This window comes from Ornithodoros turicata, chromosome 1, assembly GCF_037126465.1.
Source record: "Ornithodoros turicata isolate Travis chromosome 1, ASM3712646v1, whole genome shotgun sequence".
Lineage (NCBI taxonomy): Eukaryota > Metazoa > Arthropoda > Arachnida > Ixodida > Argasidae > Ornithodoros > Ornithodoros turicata.
This window is the reverse complement of record NC_088201.1, coordinates 91,113,151-91,134,940: the sequence shown is the minus strand read 5'-3', so window position 1 is coordinate 91,134,940 and position 21,790 is coordinate 91,113,151. Positions and strand designations below refer to the sequence as shown.

The following is a 21,790-nucleotide window of genomic DNA, read 5'->3' as shown; positions in this document are numbered from 1 at the left end:
TGACTGGTGTCATTGGTGGCGTCCACTGTACCACGTGATATTCTGACGTCATGGCGTGATGCCGCCGTTTATTTCATTCTACGCTCGCCATATAACCGACCCAAAACGTCCCTGGTACAGCTATCGCTGTTAAACGGGAGGCGTAAGCCTTTGTCGGGCACTTGTGGTCACGTTGGTTGTCACAAATTGTCCTGGTCACCACATATAGAAATGATCTGTTTCAAAGCGCTGAAGAAGGTTGGCTATTTGAGGAGGACATTAAAATTTGCTACACCTGCAATTAGGTTACTTGCATACAAAACGCTAATACGCCCGGTCCTGGAATATGCATGCGAAGTGTGGGACCCATACAATAAGTCTGATATTGCTAAACTTGACTCGGTCCAGAATAAGGCAGTACCCAAGCAGCACAAAGGACTGGGATTCGGCTGGGAACGTAACGGGGATGATGGGTTCGAGGTGGCCGATATCGCCGTCACGAGCCCGACTGCTTCCCGACTATGTGAGGGGGAAGAATTGAGGGAGAGGGAAACTACATAAAATTATTTCCCGATAGATCCCCGTTCGTGTCCCGGTCAGAATTCTTTCCCGATAGATTCCCGTTTGCGTCCCGGCCAGGATTCTTTCCCGATGGATCCCCGTTAACGTCCCGATCTGCTGTGGTGTACTGGCTAAGTATTTCTTCCCGCTCGTCTCCCGATGTTTATGCAGATTCGGTAACACGTGATCGGATGGTACAGCTCGAGACAAAGTTTCTGAAACACGGGTTTTCTGTATTGGACTTTTCCCAGCCACCTTTGGGAAATGCTTGTTGAGCAGAATCCTTGGGGATTCTGTTCAACAAGTGTTCCCCTTAGGCCGCAGGGGAGGCGTAGAGAAGTGAAATACAAAACACCCGTGTTTCAGAAACTTTTGTCCCAAGCTGTACGAGACAGTGAAGCATCCCTTCAGGAAGGAATTTGGCTGTCTGGTATGAGGTAACTCTTTCAAACATTGGGCTGCAGTTCACTTCATGTGTTGTGTTGTGTTGTGTTGTATGACGGAAAACATGCACACGCAGCACCCTGAACAGAAGTATTAATGGAGCCTCACTGCAAAGCACGCAAGTACAAGATACTCGGGAAGAGTCGGCCACGCCCGAACGAAACGACCGAATCTCCCGAATCGAAAAACTCACGTGAAACGAAACGAAGAGAGCTTTAGCAAGTCGAACTGATCGGACGAAAACCGCTGCACCGAAACCCGCAAAGACTACGCTGGAGCTCCCTGCATTTGGGCTACCGCGACTGCCATCGCCATCATCTTTGTTTTGGTTGTCATTGCTGGGTGCAAATGGCCGGCGTGTGTGTTCTTAATGTTTCTGAGCAACAAGTTTTGCAAAGTTTGGTTCGGAGGGAGTATGGAACGCCGTTTTGTGGTCAACGTGGCCAGAGTGCCTCAAAAGTACTCCTGCCGCATTCTGGTCACTGTTATAAATGTGAATCCCTGCCACCATCAGCAGCTTTTAAGTAGATTCATGGCACATGAGGAACCTGCGATGTACACCATCGCACACAGTCAAGAAAAATGTAGCATTTAACCTTGCTTTCCTTCATTATAACAAACAAAAAAAAGAAAGAAAGAAAGAACACTAGAGAAAGGGTCGGCAAAACAGTGAGTGTTTTGTTGTTTTTGATTCTATTGATCTCTCACTGTCAGGTTGCACTGCCGATCTGTTCACAATCATAACTAACTAATACCTTAGCTTTGGCCAATCTCATGTTGCAATTTTGCTTCAAACACAACATTCAGGGATTCTTATGAAAACAGCAGCATTTCTGAAAGATCCTGGAACGGCCACAATCTCAAGAGGTAGTACGATTCTACCCGTCGTCATATTTCGTCCGCCAAGCCATTGCGCGGAGATGTTGGCTCCATGCCCATTTCAACACAGGCTCACCCGCGCTCGCTCGCGCGTCGTCGCTTGTCTTCCATGCCACCAGCCAGCGCTGCGCGCTGCCTGTCGCGCATGCGCTGTTCTTGTTGGCTTCGCTTTGGCTGCTGTAACGGTCGTTTCTCGTCGCCGCGTGTAGTTCGCGTAATTGCGAGCGTTCCAGCAAGTCTAAAGCGTTTTAGAGGCTTTGTATTGTTGTTCTCACCTGGTGCTGTCGTTCTTGCAACCCGTCTGATATTGCAACTGTCTGTAAGTGGAAGCGTTTCTTCTAACCGCGAGCAAACCAGTCGGTCTCGTTTGACATGTCAAAGAGTGAAGACGCTACCTTGCATGTGAAGCCAAATCGTTCTTCGCCTTCAGGATTATTGCCGTTTCAGGTGTGTAATTAATATAACTCTGAAGTAATATGTTCGACTGCGCCATGCATTCTCATTGTTCGTTTTACTCTATTTGCAGGGATCTGCGCAACGACAGGGAGATAGAACGCCAAGTGAAGTCGACTGTGTACTTTGTGCAGACGGTATGTCATATGTCTCTACACTGCTCTACATATAGGTGTCCTGCCATCGTATTTTCTGGAACGATATTTCTTGCAGGTTCAGCGTGTATGACGCAGCGGCCTTCAGCAAGAGAAACTCAAGCACCGTGTTCAAATGCAGTGGGGACTCTTGCTGGCCATGACAACGCTTAGAAGTGCTTTTTCGGAAGAAGGACAAGTTGGACCGGAAATGAGGACCTAGGTGTGCTCTTTTGCGCTGTTGTTCACCGTTCGATCATTACCAGTTTTTGTGCCCCCGTGAGTTCAACGCTTAGGTATGTTGATGATAAATGGATATGCGTTAAAAGGTACGTACTCCGGAGTGGTGAATTGTTCTGGTGAAGTGATTCGTTGCTGCTATCTCCTGTTTCGTGAGGGTTCTTGTCGGTACTCATATACCGCAGGCATGAGGGGCTTTCTTTGCAGAACATTTCAGTAAACCAAGACTGCAGCATTTTCAAGATTGCCATAACCAGCATCAATGCAGCTCTCATGTCAACATCAGCATCAAGACAGCTCTGATGTGAGCATCAGCCAGCGCAGCTCTGATGTTAACATCATCAGAGCAGCTGTGATGTTAACATCAGACCTGATGTCGCTTTTTTTTTCAATAGGGATGCTTCTCCTTGACCATGTTTTTTTTTTGCTTATTGACGTTTTTGTGAAGGAACGCTGAATATGCGCACACCATTGACTGTCAGCTCTAGTCCCGGTCAGCTGTCATTTTTTACAGTTTTCGTTGTAGTAATTGCTAGTCATTTGCACCAAAGGCGCTGGATGTGAACTATTTTCTCTTTCCTGGACTTGCATTTCTCCCAGTCGTTGGCTTTGTCATTTTTTCATAATTTAAATTTTCTCTTGGTAACTCTTGAGTTTCGTAATCCCTACGCTGTGCATTTTACCATTTTTGATAAAGCTCATTCCACGTACCGTGCACATACTATTTTGTGCTGAAGTGCAGCAATTGTTTCGTTACGTATAATGTTACATGCCATTCATTTTTGTGTCTGGGCAGTACTGAAGCGTGAGCAGATAGGCAGACTGCCTATTACTGCATAACTTCGTTTTCTTTGAGGCACCACCACTTGGACAGGCAGACCGCCTCTTGCTGTATACTTTTTCTTTCTTTTGAGACACTGTTGACGTGCGAGTGGTTACGCAGGCAGGCTGCATATTACTGTATACCATTTCCCACCATGCAGCAATTTTACCGTTACGTCTAATATTAATGCTACAAGCCGTTCATTTCTTCCAGGGCCATTGCCGAAGTGCAAGTGGTTAGGCAGACTGCCTACTACTGCATACCTTTTTTGTTTCCTTTCAGAGACCACCTCTTACTGTGTACGTTCCCCCCCCCTTTTGAGACACCATTGAAGGGCCAGTGGTTACGCAGGCAGGCTGGATATTACGGTAGACCATTTCCACCCTTTTCTTTTCAGGCTACATTGGCAATGACAGTAGTTATGCGGACATGCTGCATATTTCTGTATACCCCTCTTTTTTTGTTTTTCATTTCAGACACAATTGGCATGCATTGGATGATGCAGGCAGACTGCTTAGTGTACACCACTCGTCGTGTAGTCTATTGAGTTGCTCCAAGTGTTGTGTCATTCTATTTCCTCTCCGAAAATAAAATGTTGGGCTCTACACACACTGTTTACACTCAAAATTATTGTAATTATTAAAAATAAGCATATTAATGCCAAAATATGCATGGGGGGGGGTAAATATGCATGGGGGGAGCCCCTGCCAGCATTATCGGGGATCCGCCGGGGACCTGCTGGGACCGAATACTTGCTGCCGATGTCGGTCCTTAATCATCCCGGTGTTGCAAACTGGAGGAAGGACCGGTATCGGCTGGTGGCATGCCCCCGACTTTGTAGGATTCTTTCCCGATGCTGGACCGGCTTCGCCCCGGTCCTTTGTGCTGCTTGGGTACGTTTTATATTATCGCGTTACGATCCATGGTTTTCACCAAGTGCAGCACTTCGTGATCGTGACATTACTCCACTAAAGGTTCGACGGCGTACTCTTCGCCTTGGAACATTTCATTCTATTATTAATGGTAAGGTAAGAATTCCTTATAGCAAATATTTATCATACGCTGGAACATCATCACTCAGAAGCTCTCATCAGCTAAATATTGTCCCCATTTGTACCCGTGTTGACGTTTTTAAGTATAGCTTTTTTCCTTGTTGCGTTGAAGACTGGAACGCTCTGGATGGTTCTGGTCCGCCAATTCTCCTGTGAATGCTTCTTTGATGCACTCCTGCAATAACCCCTTAAAGGGGTTGCAGTATGTTTAAATAAAAAAATAAAATAAAACAGGCTCCGCATTTACGTAGCGATCAAAATCACGCTCTGAACACAGGACTTCACCTCTCTTCACCAGTTTTCCCGGCAGCGTAACCTTTACCTGTCGACAAAGTTATTGGCGGATCCATGGCCACTGCGTAACGCCCAAGCAAGATCACTGTTATTACTATCGAACGCGGCTGTCCATCAAACGCTTGCTTGTTTTACGCCTTCATACCGTATACATTCCGCTCGTTGCAGAGACCATTACGTGGATCGCACGGCATTCTATTATGCATTATTTGCTGAGAAGCTGACGGCTAGGAATTTTCTTAAACATTAAATGGTAACTTGATCCGTGACTGTACCGTTATCACAGGTACCTCATCGGTAGCACTAGACTGGTCAAAAGTCGATGGAAATTAACACAAGCAGCCGTTGGTTAGGTGTACGTATTGAGGCTCCTGATATCATTGATGTTGATGTTCGCGAAAAAAAATCATTCAAAAGTTCACACTCACAGAATCGCATATTCGGAAAATAGACTAAGCGAACACCGACGTAGGAAAAAGAGACAGATTAAGTAAAATCAATGTCATTAACGTCATTAGTACTACGTATAACGATTCTTCTACAGAAACCCTTATGTGCAGGTAATTTACGTATGCACATTGAAGTTTATAGGCATCAAAAGAGGGGTTCACTAAAGCACAGGATAGGCTCTGAAACTCTCGTAACAGATTCAGCAAATATCGAGGTCACAAATGGAACATACAGTCACTACGTCACAGACACAGTGTACGTAACGTGTGTGTTCCTTTAAGCGGAACATTTCAGTGGTATCCGGTAGAATCAGATTCCTGTTCATCCATGACGGTGAATCCTGAATGCACACTTCCTTCGTCCACCTGCTGATCCAAAGGATGTGGGTTCGAACACAGAGTCACCCGTCGTATGCTTTAGTCCACATCCCTGTTTCACCACTGTTTTCCGCGATGCGGCGAAACTGCGCTGAACTTGCAGCAATCCGTCCCTGTGGCCTTCGTCATGTTTGAGCGAGCTTCTCTTGTTCATTAGCCGGCTTTACGCTGTCTGAATGCAACAGAAAAGCGTGGTTGTGATACTATGTGAAACTGTGCCATACAATGTGATACAGAGTGAAGAGACGTCCAACAGTTCACGTAAATCGAAGCGAAATCCTTCTGTAAGAAGCCAATGATGTGTATTGGGAAGGTACTGTTGATTCTAACTGAAGAGCGACATCAGAAGGACAGCTCATTTCCTCCGAAAAAGTGTTTGAAGGTTCTGGGCTTTCGGTTGATCCGGGCACGCGGTTGGCAGTGACCCACATCCCCCAAATGCTCTTTTCATCCAAGCGCCCAGCACCACCGAAAGCGGGATACTTCAAAGGACGCGCTTCCCCCGTTTTTCACGGAGAGGAGTAAGGGTGGGTAGCAGATCATATCCTCCAAACGCCCATTTCCACCAACGTCCCAATTCAACCAAAAGCTCATTTCCTCCAAAAAAATATTGAGAGCTTCTGGGCTTTCGGTTGATCTGGGCATGTGGGTGGCAGTGACCCGTATCCCCCAAATGATATTTTCATCCAAGTGCCCAGAACCACCGAGAGCGGGATACTTCAAAGGACACGCGTCCACCGTTTAACAGGGAGAGGAGGAAGGGTGAGTGGTTCCCAAGTATGCGGGAATCTGATGTACATCACGAGGCAGAGTTAACTGGAACGCCACTTCGACTCGCGGAGCTAAACTCGGGGAGAGAGCAACCCTAGCAGCTCTTAAGAGAAATAAAGGCAAATAGTGTTCCGACTGTCCCACTGTGGCTGTGTTGCTGTGGAGGTGTAAGCCTTGCCATGAGCTATTGACTCCGCATTGCCCTTAGCTGTGGTCATCGTCGCGATGTTTGTTTGTGTTTGCGGCGATTATGTGTGTATGCCGGCTGATATCGCACGGATACGATAACTTTATCTCATTGATACACGCGAAAGTGGTCGCGTTCGCTCAGTGGGACATTTTCAGATTTGTGATCAAACAAAAGAGGATGCACGGGGTCTAGTGGAAAATTTATTGGAGTTGCTGTCCACCTCTGCGCGTATCAATGAGATAACAGCATCGTATCCGCGTGATATCGGCCAGCATACACCTAACACATAATCGTCTCAAACCCAAACAAACATCGCGACGATAACCACCGTTGAGAGTAATGCCGAGTCAACAACTCATGGTAAGGCGGACACCCTCGCAACATCATACATCATGGCGAGTGGTGATCATTTGGTGGCAACTTCTTTTTTTTTTTTTTTTTTGCGAGATCCCGGGCAGTCAAGCAATCTTGCATGTTCGCTTGGCACTTTCCGTGCGCAGGGAATTTCCCAGCTATTACTTTTTTCGTCCGGTCTCGAAACGATCGAGCAGCGGGTTGCCCAACTATATCCCGTGTCGTCAAATCCGCACTGCAACGGTGGCGAGTGCTCTCATTGGACCGCACGTCGAAGTTCACGTGATTTAGCAGACGACGGAACCCGAAGACACGCGACCGCGATGGCCCTAACGTGATCCATGTGTACGAACTCTGCCCTGATTCAAAAGGGATGAGGCGAGCCTGATCCTGATCCTGAAACCGCCAGATCCCTGGCACTCATGTTCGAGTGGCAACTGTCACATGATCCAGCTCCGGAGCCGACCTAGCAATTTCCGAGCGCCAGGCAGTGTTCTAATTAAATGACCACCACAATTCGCCATAAGTAGGACAGTGGAAACATTATTTCCCTTTATTTCTCCTAAGCGCCGCTAGGGTGATTCTCTTCCCGATCCAGCGGTCGAAGTGGCGTTCCAGTTAACTCTGCTTCGAGCTGTACTTCCTTCAACTCGCCAGAGAGGGTCACGTGGGTTCATGACTGCTGCTCATCCGGTGCTCGAAATGTTCTGTAGCATGAGGTATGCGGTCCGTTGATTTGCACAGCTTCCTTTGTTCCCCTGCTTACTAATAATTCTCCTTAGAGATGTAACATATATGTCTAATATAAATATGAGAGCTGATGCTCGAGATCTATATTAAAGAAGCTTGGTCGTAGTTGGATAGAAATGACACGACACTCCGTGTGTACAAATGAGATCGCGTTCAAGAAGTGATCTGAACGGAGAGGTATCCCGAAATTGAAGTTTATTGGTATGCACGTCGCTGACGGGAGAAGCACTATCTTCGGAAGGTCATGGAAGTCCGCTTCATGATTCACGGATAAAGAGCATGGTGGGAGTGGTATGTTCTGTGGCTGGAACATTTAGCGGGACGGCGGGAAACAAATAAACCTCAAGCGCCTTCAGAGGAGATCGACAGTTCAGACGATATGTTGGTTTCATGCATTCATACTGTTTGCAAGCTTTTTCTAGGGGTTGTTTCAGCCGGTTAATAGCGTGTTTTCTGAACGTCTGAACTATATTAACAGAACGCATAAAAGAAAAGTAAAGGAGGAGGTCCTTTTTGTAACCTTCTTCGAGACCTGTGAAGTGGGCGCTTTGTTACTATATTTGCTTTCCACTATGATGACCTACACAGTGCCTGGAGCCCTGTCACTCACATGAAAAATATGTCTCCGTTCGGATCGGATCATTTCTTGAACGCGATCGACATCAATAATACCTTTCCTTTGCAAACTTCACTTCTGACTCAGTTTCAGGATTGGATTCCCGCACACCCAAAAACCGCTCAGCCTTCCTCCTCTCCACGAAAAAACAGAGGAATCGTGTCCTTTCAAGTATCCCGCTTTCGGTGGTTCTGGGCGCTCGGATGAAAAGAGCTTTTGGGGGAAATGGGTCACTGCCACCCGCGTGCCCAGATCAACCGAAAGCCCAGAACCTCCGAACATTTTTTCGGATGAAATGAGCTTTTGGTTGATTTGGGATGTCGGTGGAAATGGGCATTTGGAGGATATGAGGCCTAACCGTAAGGGTGAACGATTCCAAAGTGTGCGGTAATCCAATGTACCTCCTGCAACTGACCAGAGAGGGTCACGTGACCCTTGCCGTCACGTGGGTCCCTGGCTGCTGCTCATCCGGTGCTCGAAATATCCATTCTGTAACGTAATGTATGCGGTCCGCTGACTTCTACCGCTTCTTTTGTTCCCGTGCTTAATAATTCTCCTTCGAGATGTAACAGATACGACGGATATAAAAATGAGAGCTGGTGTAGGAAACCCACATTAAAGAAGCTGAGCTTGGATGGGTAGAAATGACACGGCACTCGGTGTGTACATCTTATGTCATTTCTACCCGTCCAAGCTCAGAAGTGAAGCTTACGAAGGAAATGTATAAATAAGGCCGCGTTCAAGAAGCGATCCAAACAGAGAGATATTTCGAAAATGAAGTTTATTCATATGCACGTTGCTGACGGGAGAAGCACTATTTTCGGGAGCTCATGTAGGCCCGCGCGTCATGAGGCACGAGGAAAGGACATGGTGGGAATGGTATGTTCTGTGGCTGGAACACATAGCGGGACGGGAGAAAACAAACAAACCTCAAGCGCCTTATGGGGAGATTGACAGGTTAGACGATACGTCGGTTTCATTCACGTTTACTCTTTGCAAGCTTTTTCTAATGGTTGTTTCAGCCAGTGAATAGCGGGTTTTTGAACTTCATGTGTACTTCATTGAACGCGCTTCATTCGTGCTCACCAAAGAGAGACTTCTCATGATGACGTAACAGGGATGAAATCAAAGTCAAACAAGTTTATTTGGGCAAGGCTGTCCAAAAGGTGTCAGCCCATAGCAAGGGTCATTTTTTGTCTGCTAAATAATTTACTTCAGTTTTGCCCCAGTAGAACGCTTGCGGTGGTTCTATGTTCTCGGATGAAAAGGGCATTTGGGGGATGTGGGTCACTGCCACCCGCGTGCGCAGATCAACCGAAAGCCCAGAACCTCCGAACATTTTTTCGGAGGAAATGAGCTATTGGTTTATTTGGGACGTCGGTGGAAATGGGTGTTTGGAGGATATGAGCTGTTACCCATATGAAGTATGTTACAGATTAAATATAGACCAATATTCGCCAGCCTACTTTCGAACAATAATGTAACTCCATAATCACAAGGAGCAAACGCAAGACGCGGACAGACAAACCAGCCTGAATCTCCAAACTGAGTAGATAATTCAAAATGAACAAATAAAAGAATTAAAGAATAAAGGAAGATGAAGAGAAAGAAACAAAACATTCGGTATGCTAGACGATTAAATGACGTGATCTAACGAACTTCTCGGGGCTCGAATTCGTAGGAGTTCGTGAAATTCGAACTTTTCTTCGGAAAAGTCCAGAAAGTTTGCAGAAGTTCGATTTAGCATGCGCGTTTATTTCATTACCTGAAGCGGAAGTGTATGTTTTGCGACTCGAAAAGCCGCCAGGTATTGGTGTTACGTTTAGACTATGACACTCTAAACTTTTCTGTGTGTTGTGCATTGGAAACCCCTGAAAGGAAGAAAAGTAATGCGAGCCACCTGCTGGCGCTGTCTGAGAGAGACGCCGCCGGAGAAGCAACCATGTTTTCCTGTGCGTCGCATCCCTTCATAACGTGCGATTTCAAACTATGCATGCAGTTTTCACTGCTTCCGGTTTGGTGCCAAAACGACATTCGGTATCACAGCAAACACCCTCTCAAAAATGAAGTTCACCACATAGCACGCTCCTAGCCAACCATCATCTCGAATGATATTGTTATCTGCCCTGATTTGTTGAAAACGAGAGGCGTACGCCTTTTTTGTGACACTTATGCTGTTCATAATTGTCACAGAAAAGGCGTACGCCTCCGGTTTTCAACAAATCAGGGCAGATAACGATATAATTCGAGTTGATGGTTGGTTAGGAGCGTGCTATGCGGTGAAGTTCATTTTTAAGAGTGCAGTTTTGAGTTTGAGTTTGATTATAGGGAAAAAAACGGGAGATCACAGCAAACAGGCTCTGCGCCAACCACTTTGCCGATTGATACCGTTATCTGTTCTGATTTGAAGAGAGAGTGGTTCGTATACGCCTTTTGGTGGCAATTCAAATTGTCACAAAACGGCGTACGTCTCCCGTTTTCAGCAAATCAGGAAAGGGAAAGAGATAATGCTGCATGGCTGGTTCGGAGCGTCCTTAGTCGCGGAAGGACCGGAAGTCATCGTGGCACCGGAAGTTGTGGCGGGGGCTTGTTTATGTTTACCCGAAAATGTCATGTATACCGGGGAACGCGCGGACAGACGACATAAGCGGTAGGTTTGATAGATGCGGGTGCATGTGGATTGCACTCCCTGTGGTAGTATAGTTACAAGTACTGTTGTTTTCAGTCAATGTTCCTAGTTGCTAGTGTGCGCCTGCGTGGTGTCGTTTTCCCTCGGTCCCTGTTCGGGCTGCGCTCGTTTCATCATGAACTTGTACCGGCTAGCCCAATGCTAAACCAATCACAACATTTTTAACTTTTCATCATAAAGGTCAAATCTGCGAACCTGGGGAACGCGGGTTCGACTGGTACGACAACACTAATTAGACGACCTCCTGAGAACGCCATCCTGTTAACGGCAGGGTGCAATTTGTTCAAGTGCCACGCCATGCCCGGAATGGCGTGTGCTTAGATTCCAGTGTAATTTCAAAAGTCAAAACTAAGACCACAAATGACCCACTGGACCAGAATGAAACAATAGCCGTGCCCGAGAGACAAGTGTCAACAGAAGAAATAATAAGAAAGGAGGGGGGAGGGAGGCTCTTTCCGCAGGAGAGCTTTGCAAAGTTTGGACGTAGAATTTACTTTAGTGACACTATTTGATGAATATAGTGAATTTAATTCATTGGGTTGTTTAGTATTTAGTTTGGTATGTCGTCTGTTTGTATTTAGTTCATTGGCTGGAAAAAATCATGAATTAATTCATATATATACAGTATATATGACTTAATTCATGATTTGCCGTTTTAACTAACTAGTAGTTAACTAACTATTAACTATTATTATTATTCAATTCCACTTAATTGTTACAGATGGCAACTATTTAACGAATTTATAATCAAAATAATGAAATCGATTGAAAGTGTTACCCTGCACTGCAGTAATCCGTAATGTCAAATGTTATAACAAAGTAAAAATAGAAACGACACCAAACTGGATTCTAGAAGTGCTTTCTTCTGCTTGAACCCGCTCTGCGTCTTTCCTGTTTTTTTTTCTCTATTTTTTCTGGCTCTATTGTTACACCCACACACGCGTTTTGGAGTAGCCAGTTCTGACAAGGTCGGGACTAACATCTCCATATTTTTCTTCCATTTCTAATTCTAAATGGATTCTACGTTAAAAAGAAACCGAAAAAGGGCACGGCCAAGCCTGAAAGCAGAGCCCCTTATTAAAAAGTGAATCGATGAATTTTAATTAGTAGAGGTGTGCGAATATTCGAAAATTTGATATTCGAAATTTTCGAATATTCGTAAAAAGTTCGAATATTCGAATTTTTTCGAATATCATAGGAGCTTACCATAAAGCTGTTTTTGCAGGCTGCGCGCTGGAATTCTTACGTTGCAGTAACAGCGACAAACATGAATAGTAGAACAGCTTCAGAGCGACGCGCGGAGCTTTTGTCGTACACTCATCTGCAAGTACGTCGCTACACGTTCGGCAACCGAAACAGAAACTGCTATACGCAGTGGTGTGCAGCCGCCATTAAAGTCCGTCCTAGCCAAACGCGGAAGCGCGGTACGCTTCATGCATCGTCAGCACAGTCGCGGCATTAGTGGATTGCCAACGAACTCTGAACATTCGTATGAGGCGTAGTTTGGTGGAATTCCGGTTAAGTATAGAAATTTTATTGGCGTTGATCTGAACACCGCTGTTCACCGCGCCACTGCATGCACGGTCAAAACGCGCGTCTCGAACGCGTTTTTTCGGTTTCGGTTTGTGGTGGTCAGCGTAATAGAATCACGGTATAGCATCCGATGGCGGCGATAATTAGAGGAGCGGGACGTGACGATATTGCGACGTAGTCGATATTTCGGCGTCGTGCGACTGCATGTTAAAAGTTCTAACTGGGACTGTAATAATGCTGCAAAGTAATTTGAAACTGAACACGAACAGCGCGGAAACAATCACGCGTGATAAGCACAGCCAAACCACATCGGTAAGGATCGCGGCTTTACTGCGCTAATGAATGAGGATGTTCCCAACTATGCATTACCCTCAGGAACGATGGACTTATGCGTGACGGCAGTCGTGAAACAGTGAAACCGTGTACCTGCTTGATAAATGCTGAAGGCATTCTCACTGCAGGAAGAGAGCAGTTGTTACCGTCGTTTTCTTACTGAGATGTGCCCATAAGTAAACCATCCCACGTTCTGAACAATTATGTCATTTCCCTTTACTTCTATTCTGTCTGTTTCACCAGCACTTACAACACCAACACAGGTAGGTGTTCATGTCCATGAATGATTTGCTCGTAGCGCCCTCTAGTGGTGTACCCTACACAATGGCTAATCCTTCTATTCGTCGGAGATAATCCCTCTATTGGGGGCTGCATTGGAAAGAACACCCATAATTTAACTGTGCATGTGCATATAGCCATGCGTGCCTTACGTTAAGTCAATACATTAATACATATTCCTGTGTGTCCTGGGGCATTTTCCTAAGGATCATAACACAACTGTAACCAGGCTGGTTCTCTGGGCTTAATTGTTACTCTTAGAAGCCATTATCCTATTACGTGATATTCGATACGGGATACGATATTCGTATCCGGTTCGTATTAGAAAAATATCCAATATTCGCACACCTCTAGTAATTAGTGATTTTGTAATTGCACACTTTCTTGAAGAGGATGTCCGCCTGACCGTAGAACGCAAGGCAAAAACGACACCTATGCTACTCTCATACTTTTTTAATAAAAATTCTGTAAAGGCTAAAAAAGACAAAAAGCAACAACAGCAACAAGAACAAGAATGGATGCTGACGATGAGATGGGGTGTTTCCCCGCGGCGGTGCGGTACCCTGCACGTGGTACATTATACAGGGTGTGTCAGTTAAATCCCCAGGCTAAATAATTCGCGAACGGGTGCAACAATCGAATTGCTTTCTTTTTTTGCAAGTTTCTGTCCGATACCACCTACAAGCTGCGCACCGTGTGAATGAGTGGGAGGCGCTCATTATTCAAATAAGAATTTAAATGAGTTTGGTCAAAAAACATATAATTTCGCGCCCTCGGCATTAAAAGGGGCGCTACCCCTTTTGGGACCTTCAGTGGACACCTTTTAGAGAAAAATCTGCCACCGAAACGGGTCATTTGTTGCAGTAGTTAATTCGTTTCGGTTTACATATTTTTGTCGAGGCTGGTCGCGGCGAAGCGCAAAAGGACGTTATTCATTGGTTGGTAAGGGAGTGGAAGAGCGTCCTTTTGCACTTCACCGCGACCAGCCGCGACAAAAATATGCATTCTAAAAACTAAACTTCACCGCATAACACGCTCTGCGCAACCGTTGCCACGAAGCATATCGGGTTATCGCTTCTGATTCGAAGAAAGAGGGGGCGTACGCCTTTTTGTGTCAATTTGGATACTGTAGAAGTGGTTTTTTCCGCGTGGAAAATATTTTCGCGTTTTCGAGCAGAGCTGCTTTGAGGATTGATTCGCGAGAACTTAAATTCGCGACACATGTTTCCGGGAGTGCTTTGGTCTTGCATATCGTGCCGCCGTCAATACTCGGGCATACTTCGGCACGTACTAAGACATCCGTTGTTCACGTGGATTGCGGCATTCTAGGTCTATTCCTTTCTTCTCCTCACAGAGATAGGAGGAAAGGTCCTGTGAAATGGCCTTTAGGGACCCTGTAGGAGGCCATAGTACTGGCCGTGTGCAAGTTAGCCAGTTTATTTGAGCAGTTCTTATTAATTATTACTCGGGGCACTGACCAGTTCGGTCGGGATGTGGTACTATCATTCAAGCTGGTTTTGAGAATGCGGGGAAAGGCATGTTCTGGCTTCGTGGTATAGTGGTATATTGCATGTATAGGGCAAAGCGTTTATGGGAGTAACAAAAGCATGATGAATTTTCATTTCTTTTCATCTTGCCTGATGGGATAAAACTTCTGCGCTTGCTTATACTGCCTATGCTACATGGAGTACAAAGTATCAGGTAGTCGCGGTATAGCGTCGAACGCCGAACGATTTTCGCCCTCATATGGCCAGAGTTATTCGCGGGAACTTCAATTCGCGATTTTGGGGGCGTGCGCGAAAAACGCGAAAAATAATTCCGCGCGAAAAAAACCACTTCTACAGTATATGATATGTCCACAAAGACGCGTGCACGTCCTTCTCTCCTCGAATCAGAAGCGATAACCCTATCATTCGTGGCAATGGTTGGCACAGAGCGTGCTATGCGGTGAAGTTCAGTTTTTAGCGTATGTAAACCGAAACCAATTAATTATTGCAACAAAGGACCCGCTTCGGTGGCAGATTTTTGTCCTCCTGATGTGCATGTCATGTAACCTAAGTTTAATTATGTAACATTTTGCGAAGTGAACTCAGAAATTTGCAAAGTAAAGGTCACTTTTTTACTGCACCAACATGAAGAGCGTACCGAATTTATTCAAATTCATGATAATTGACAATGATGTTCAGGATCTATCCTATCGAAAAAAATAGCCGAACATCATGCTTCTCGGGGCACTTGAGTATAACACGCGAGGACTTTTTGAGCGTAATCGCAGTCAGTGCGACGAAAAGAGGTTGGAAACCCAGCCCACAGAGTGATCGTAGAAAAAGTGACAGTTCGTGAAATTGGGAAAGGGAAGGTATGGTCCCAGCCGAAGCCGGACGCGATAAGCTATGTCTGTGTTATCTCTTCCTACCGGTAGCACCCCGATTCGTCCAAATGTTTATTTCGTCCAAGTGTTCCCAACGTCCAAGTACTCAGCACGTCCGAAAAAAATTGGACATAGTGGGCATTGGACGAACTGAACCAAAGAGGGGGAAACTTGCCCAACCCGTCCAAATAACCGTACCGTCCAAACGCTTGTTTCGTCCGAAAAGGGAGGGGGATCTCCGAATGCGAGTGAACAATTGCTTCGTTTACGATTGAAGGTAGGATTTAAACATCCACACCGAAAGATGCCATGCCATACACCAAGTAAAACGAAAAACAAATGCTCAGCCTGCTCTGTTTATTCATTTTTCTTTCTTTTTTTTTCATTCCAACAACTGACTTATTAGTTGAAAGTAAGATTTAAACATTCCCACTGAAAGATGTTATACACCGAGTACAACGAGAAACAAATGCTCAGCCTGCTCTGTTTAGTTGTTCTTTTTTTTTTTTTTTCATTTGAACAACTGACTTATTAGTTAGCATGGCCCAGCAAGTGGGACATGCGCTGCAGGTATGCCTTGATGACAAGAGCAAACTGCTCTGTTACGTCTGTGAAGGGTGCTTCGTTTCCCAGCATCATTTCCCCTGAGCTGTATTTTCCGTACGCCCATGAGAAGGAAGAGCGAGCCTCTTGTATCGTCTCCTGCTTGGCGAAGCCCCGTTCAACAGCAGCCGAATGCGTACCTGCAAATGGCGGTAAGAGGCATGAATACAAAGAGAGCAAGCGAGGAAGTATATATGCTATATTCTATTAATTATCATGATGGTGTTCCCTGATTATGCGAATTTGTTGCTTACCTGGTTGTGCTTACATTGTGTACGGTTGACTCAAATTCGACGAGGAACTTCGGAAACGTCATGTGGGGTTGGCTCTTGAATTTCATGCGCAGCGAATTTTGCCACCCTTCGGCGTGATTGTTTGCGCGGAGATCGTCCTCATCCGCAAACTAATTCCAGAGATGAACGTTGGTAAGCCACTGCCGCTCGAAGTAGTCTACGTAAAGGCAAAGGGCCGCAAGTTTCCTTTCAGATCCCTAGATGTTTCCAAGAAAGATCACTGACATTGGGAAACGCGGTACGTAGCGAGAACACAGTTATAGAAAACAACACATCGTTAACTGTAGGTCAGCGGTTAACAGCAGGTCACTGTAGGTCAGCGGCCCTGTGAACGGATTTGTGTTTTCTGTGATTCCCCGTTTGATCGATAATCCATTTGCTTTCATGAATACAGTCACCTGCCATTCACCCAGTGTCAAAATGGTCTGTGCTATTCATGACTGCAGCCAGGCAGTCGCCTGCCGAAAGGAGCAGAGCCTTTGGGAATTCCCCCATTTGGACGAAACGGGCTATTGGACGGTACGGGTATTGGACGCGCTGGGCAAGTTTCTCCTCGCCTGTTCATTTCGTCCAAGTGTTCAGTACGTCCGATTTTTTTCGGACGAATTAAATATTTGGACGTTGTGAGCACTTGGACGAAATAAACGTTTGGACGAAATGGGGCGTAACCCGACGAAAGGAGGTTGGAAACCCAGCCCACACCGGCATGGTAGAAAGGCTGGGTTTCCAACCTCCTTTCGTCGCACTGACAATTATTTCGCTGAAAAGACGGTTGCGCGCTATCCTCTGCAAGCCCCGTAGAGCATGATTAGTGAGTATGAGTATACCGTTGATAAAGTTATCGTGCCTATCGGAACCAATCGCAGTGGTGCGTGACTCAGAATCTTATCTACTGATTGGTTCCGGTTGATACGGTTCGACGCAAGCCACGTTATCAACGGTCTGCTAAAACTCTATATTTTCGTCTAATTTTTCGATACGATAGCTCCTCAATATTCCTGTCAATTATCATAATTTGAGTAAATTCGGCACGCTCTTCACATTGGTGGGGCAAAAAAGTGACCTTTACTTGGCAAATTTCCGAGTTCAGATAGCAAAAATTTACATAATGAAACTTAGGTTACATGACATGCACATCAGGAGGTGGCAAAAATCTAATAAGAACAAATGCCGTTGACCGCATGATTCTATGCGGCGTAGTTTTTTTTTTTTTTTTTATTAAAATTCAATGACGCTGCTCGCAGTCGCACTTCGCCCGGCGTTCGCAAGCCAAAATCCAGCCATATCCATAACCGCGCAGTTACTACCTGTGGGGTTGTAAAGGAATCCGTCCGTAGTAACCGTGCCTGTTACAACCAGTGAGCGGTTACTAGTACGGAAAGTGGTAGTAATAGCAAGCAGGAGGAAGTAACTGCAATAGAAGTGTAGTAACGGTAACTGTTACTACCTGGTTTCCAACCCTTTTTCTAAGAGTGTATAAAGTACATGTGCATTTCATAATTTTCTCGTCCGAATGTTTCAACACAAGTGTGTTTTTCGGCAGTAACAGTGTTTTGTTAGAAATATCGGCGAATCACGACCTCAAACTTTTCCATCTGCTTACTGCAGACGTATTCATCAGTCTTCCCTGTGGTCAAGTAGCGCAACTGCCATTACAAGCGACTACTCATCGAGTCATCCATAAGTAGTTACCAAGTAGTAAAAAGATCAAACGAATACCATGATGTTTGCCCATGCTTCCGCCAGGGTCAACGCTTCTACGAAGAATAGCCAGGCTTTTGAGGCATTTGCGGAGTTGTCACCGAGGAGTACCTAACCCATACAGCCCATGTGACGTCTATTCTCGAGCATGCCAACCCAGCAGCTGTCCCTGCCTTGGATATGGACTTCTCCGTGGCAGAACTTTCGTCAGCCATTTCAGCTGCATGCAAGAAGTCTTCTCCAGGCCCGGACGCCATTACATACACAGTAATTCGAAACCTTGACCCTACTTCCCTTCAGGCCCTGCTGAACATCTGCAATCACTCGTGGAGGCATGGACAGGTTCCTAGGCAGTGGAAAGTCGGCCAAGTGGTACCGTTGCTAAAACCAGGAAAACACCCATCCCAATTGGCATCATTTCGCCCGGTAACTCTGACCAGCTGCTTGGGGAAAGTTATGGAAAGAATGGTCTTGCGTAGAATTGAGTGGTGGCTCGAAAGCCGTGCCTTCTTCCCTCAAGAGCAAGCTGGGTTTCGACGGCACCGCAGTTCGATAGACTCTGTCCTCGACTTGGTCACGTCGGTGGAAGAGGCACGACGAGGCAGGAAGATCTCGGCGGCGGTATTTCTTGATGTTAAGAGAGCATACGACACCGTTAGCCATCCATCAATCTTACATGCTCTATACAGCGCTGCGCTCTCACGTACAACGTTGCTTTGGATAGCCGATTTCCTCAGTCAACGAGGTATTTTCGTCCGGACAAGACAAGGCGACACAGAGCAATTCCCCATCTCTCAGGGGGTACCACAAGGAAGCGTCCTAAGTCCGCTCCTCTTTAATGCCGTTATGGCGGGCATTGGAACCTGCATTCAGCGGAAAGTCAACTTGTCCCTGTATGCCGATGACATCTGTGTTTGGACTACAGGCACTTCCCGTCCAGCACTCCGTCAGCGTCTTCAGCGCACGTTAGATGCCATTCGCCTCTACTTACTCCAGGCAGGAATGGAGATATCCGTAGAGAAAAGCGCAGTTCTAGCCTTCACGCGCAAAGACATGCATAGATATCGCCTGTATATTGGTGGAAGCCCACTGGAGCAGGTGACACATCACAAGTTCCTAGGCGTGACTCTATCATGGAATTTGTCGTGGAAGCGCCACATAGACGTCATTGAACAGAAAGTCCAACGCTGGGTCAACGTGATTCGTCACTTCGCAGGTATGAGATGGGGGCGAGACGAGAAGGATCTCCTCATGCTGCACAATGCCCTGGTTCGTGGCTCAGTGATGTACAGCCTTCCCGTCCTACACGGACTTCCTCAGACACTGATTCAAAGGATTCGAGCCATGCTAGCGCGCAGCCTTCGGGTATGTCTTGGGGTCCCACGAGGCGCTGAAACCCGTCTAGTAGTGGCTGAGGCCAGGGACATCCCCATTGAGGTTCTCCGTACTCGGGAAACTGCACGCCACTATCTGCGTCTACGTGCCCATCATAACCGTCACACTCTGATTCGCAAGCTTCACGCCAGACGGAACGCGACGGTTCATGCTGCTGTGACATCATTCAGACCTCATATCCCAAAATTCATAGTCGACCAGACGGCACCCAAAGTGCCTCCATGGACGTTGCCATCGCCGTCTGTCACTGTCTCCATCCCCGGTCTCAAGAACAACAAAAAGAACTATCCTGATTTTATTCTTAGGCAACTTACCCTTGACTTCGTCGAGGCTCAATACCGCAACAGTACCGCTGTATACACGGATGGATCGTCGACCAGGGACACTTCATCTTCAGCCTTTGCCATTCCATCACAGTCTGTTACACGTGGGTGTCGTCTCTCTCACCGTACCTCATCGACATCCGCTGAACTTTATGCTATCTTGTTATTTTTGACATATGCGGAAGACTGTGAACCCCGGCACTGGGTAATTTACACAGACTCCAAAGCAGCTCTCCTGTGCATTAAAAACATGGGCATCCGCGGTTCCCTTGCCTCAGTGGTGATAGACATCCTGTGCGCCCTGAAGTCCCTACAAGATCGCTCCCACTACGTTGCCTTTCAATGGGTTCCAGGGCATTGCGGAATAACTGGGAACCACGAGGCCGACGCTGCCGCTGCCGCTGCACACCAACAACGACCTTCTATGCCCATTATACTCTCGAGAGGAGACAGAAGATCCCTCCTCAGGCATTTGTCCGATTCCTGGTCTACCCTACAGTGGCAACACGACATTCCAACTATGTCCTCTTTGGGGAATGTAGACCCAACGCTGTCATACCGACTGCCTGCAAAGCTTCCTCGTCCTCTGAAGTCACTCATCCACAGGCTACGTCTGAATGTGGCCTTCACTCCGTCCTATCGATACCAGCTAGGCTGTGAGGCTAGCCCTATGTGCAACGAGTGTGGCGTACTTGCCAACGTTGAGCACATACTCCTCCGCTGCCGGACCTATGTCAACGAGAGGCGTACACTGCAGTCGCAGCTTGCCACCCTTGGCTGCCGCCCCTTCAACTTGTCGACCATCCTCGGCCCTTGGGACACCGCGGCCGACTCCAGGGCGGCCTTACGTCACGTGGTTGACTTCTTTGAGGCGGCAGGCCTAAAGGACTCACTATGACCCCAGCAGCGCCCTCGGACACTCCCACCACCACGATCACGTCCAGCATCGTCATCGCCACTTCGATCATTCCCGTCATCTCTCATCGTCATCTGTCACCACTCATATTAGACCCCTAGCTATGGGGTAGCGTTCCACTCCTAGAGTGGAAAACCTCCCCACTTCATCATCATAATATATATGTTGTTGTTGTTGCGGAGTTGTCATACTGCACCATAGCTTAGACCTCTGAATGATCTGAATTAGGAGTTACAGTAGTTGCCTACCCTCTGCTTCCATTCCTCCACCCACACGACGGTTTCTGCTACACAGCTTTTCACTATACGATAAAGCTACGTTTAGTACGCTTTTTCCGGGGATATGAGCTCCCGTGTGAGATTACCTTCCAAGAAGCATTTTCAGAAAAAAAGATATCCTGTAACCTTTCCCTAAACATGCCAATTAAACGGTGTAAACGATCCAGTGCTTTCCCAGTCAACTGTCTCTGTACCGCCACCCAGCAAGTGTGCAAAGAGCATTAATAAGCATGTTGACAGACACTGGCTCTCGCATAATATTATTACTGGTTCATTTTGTGTGGCTCACATACCTATACAGTGTAACGTATTCAATGTGAGAAGATAACTAGATCGCGTTCGACAAACTGCGTAAGGTAAGTTAATTCTATCTTGCCAGAAATGCTTCACCTGCGGCATAGGCACCTTGAAGCAAAGTCGGAGGGACGTTTGGAGTGCAATCACTAGAGCGATATCTTACTGCGTTTCCGATATATTTTCTTATTCCTGTTCCAAAAGACATGACGCTTTATTTATCTGGTCCAAACAGTAAAGTTCCAAAACGCAGGCTGGAATGTGCTATCAACACACTCACACTATATAGCTTTGCAACTGATTGTATGATGGAAGCTAGCTTTCGTAGCCCATACCACGCAGTATGTTATACAGGGTGTTTATTTTTATACATTACAATTTTTTTTTGCAAAAAAACTAGCATAGTAAAATCGAT

At 46.3% G+C, this 21,790-nt stretch overlaps 2 long non-coding RNA genes across 4 annotated transcripts; one reads left to right on the top strand and one right to left on the bottom strand.

Moving 5' to 3' along the window:
- The first annotated feature begins 435 nt into the window (after positions 1-435).
- Positions 436-4,120, top strand: LOC135378463 (uncharacterized). Of its 3 annotated transcripts, none has more exons than XR_010418397.1 (4): positions 436-2,310; positions 2,390-2,453; positions 2,530-3,881; positions 3,990-4,120. It is a non-coding gene; the product is annotated as an uncharacterized LOC135378463 (long non-coding RNA). The 3 variants fall into 3 exon arrangements; XR_010418398.1 differs by having other exon boundaries at positions 446-2,310; positions 2,530-2,994; positions 3,796-4,120; XR_010418396.1 differs by having other exon boundaries at positions 449-2,310; positions 2,530-4,120.
- An 11,922-nt stretch (positions 4,121-16,042) lies between these two features.
- LOC135366229 (uncharacterized) lies at positions 16,043-16,733 on the bottom strand. The gene is made up of 2 exons (XR_010414117.1): positions 16,430-16,733; positions 16,043-16,315 (listed from the first exon to the last, which is right to left on the bottom strand). It is a non-coding gene; the product is annotated as an uncharacterized LOC135366229 (long non-coding RNA).
- Positions 16,734-21,790: the final 5,057 nt, after the last annotated feature.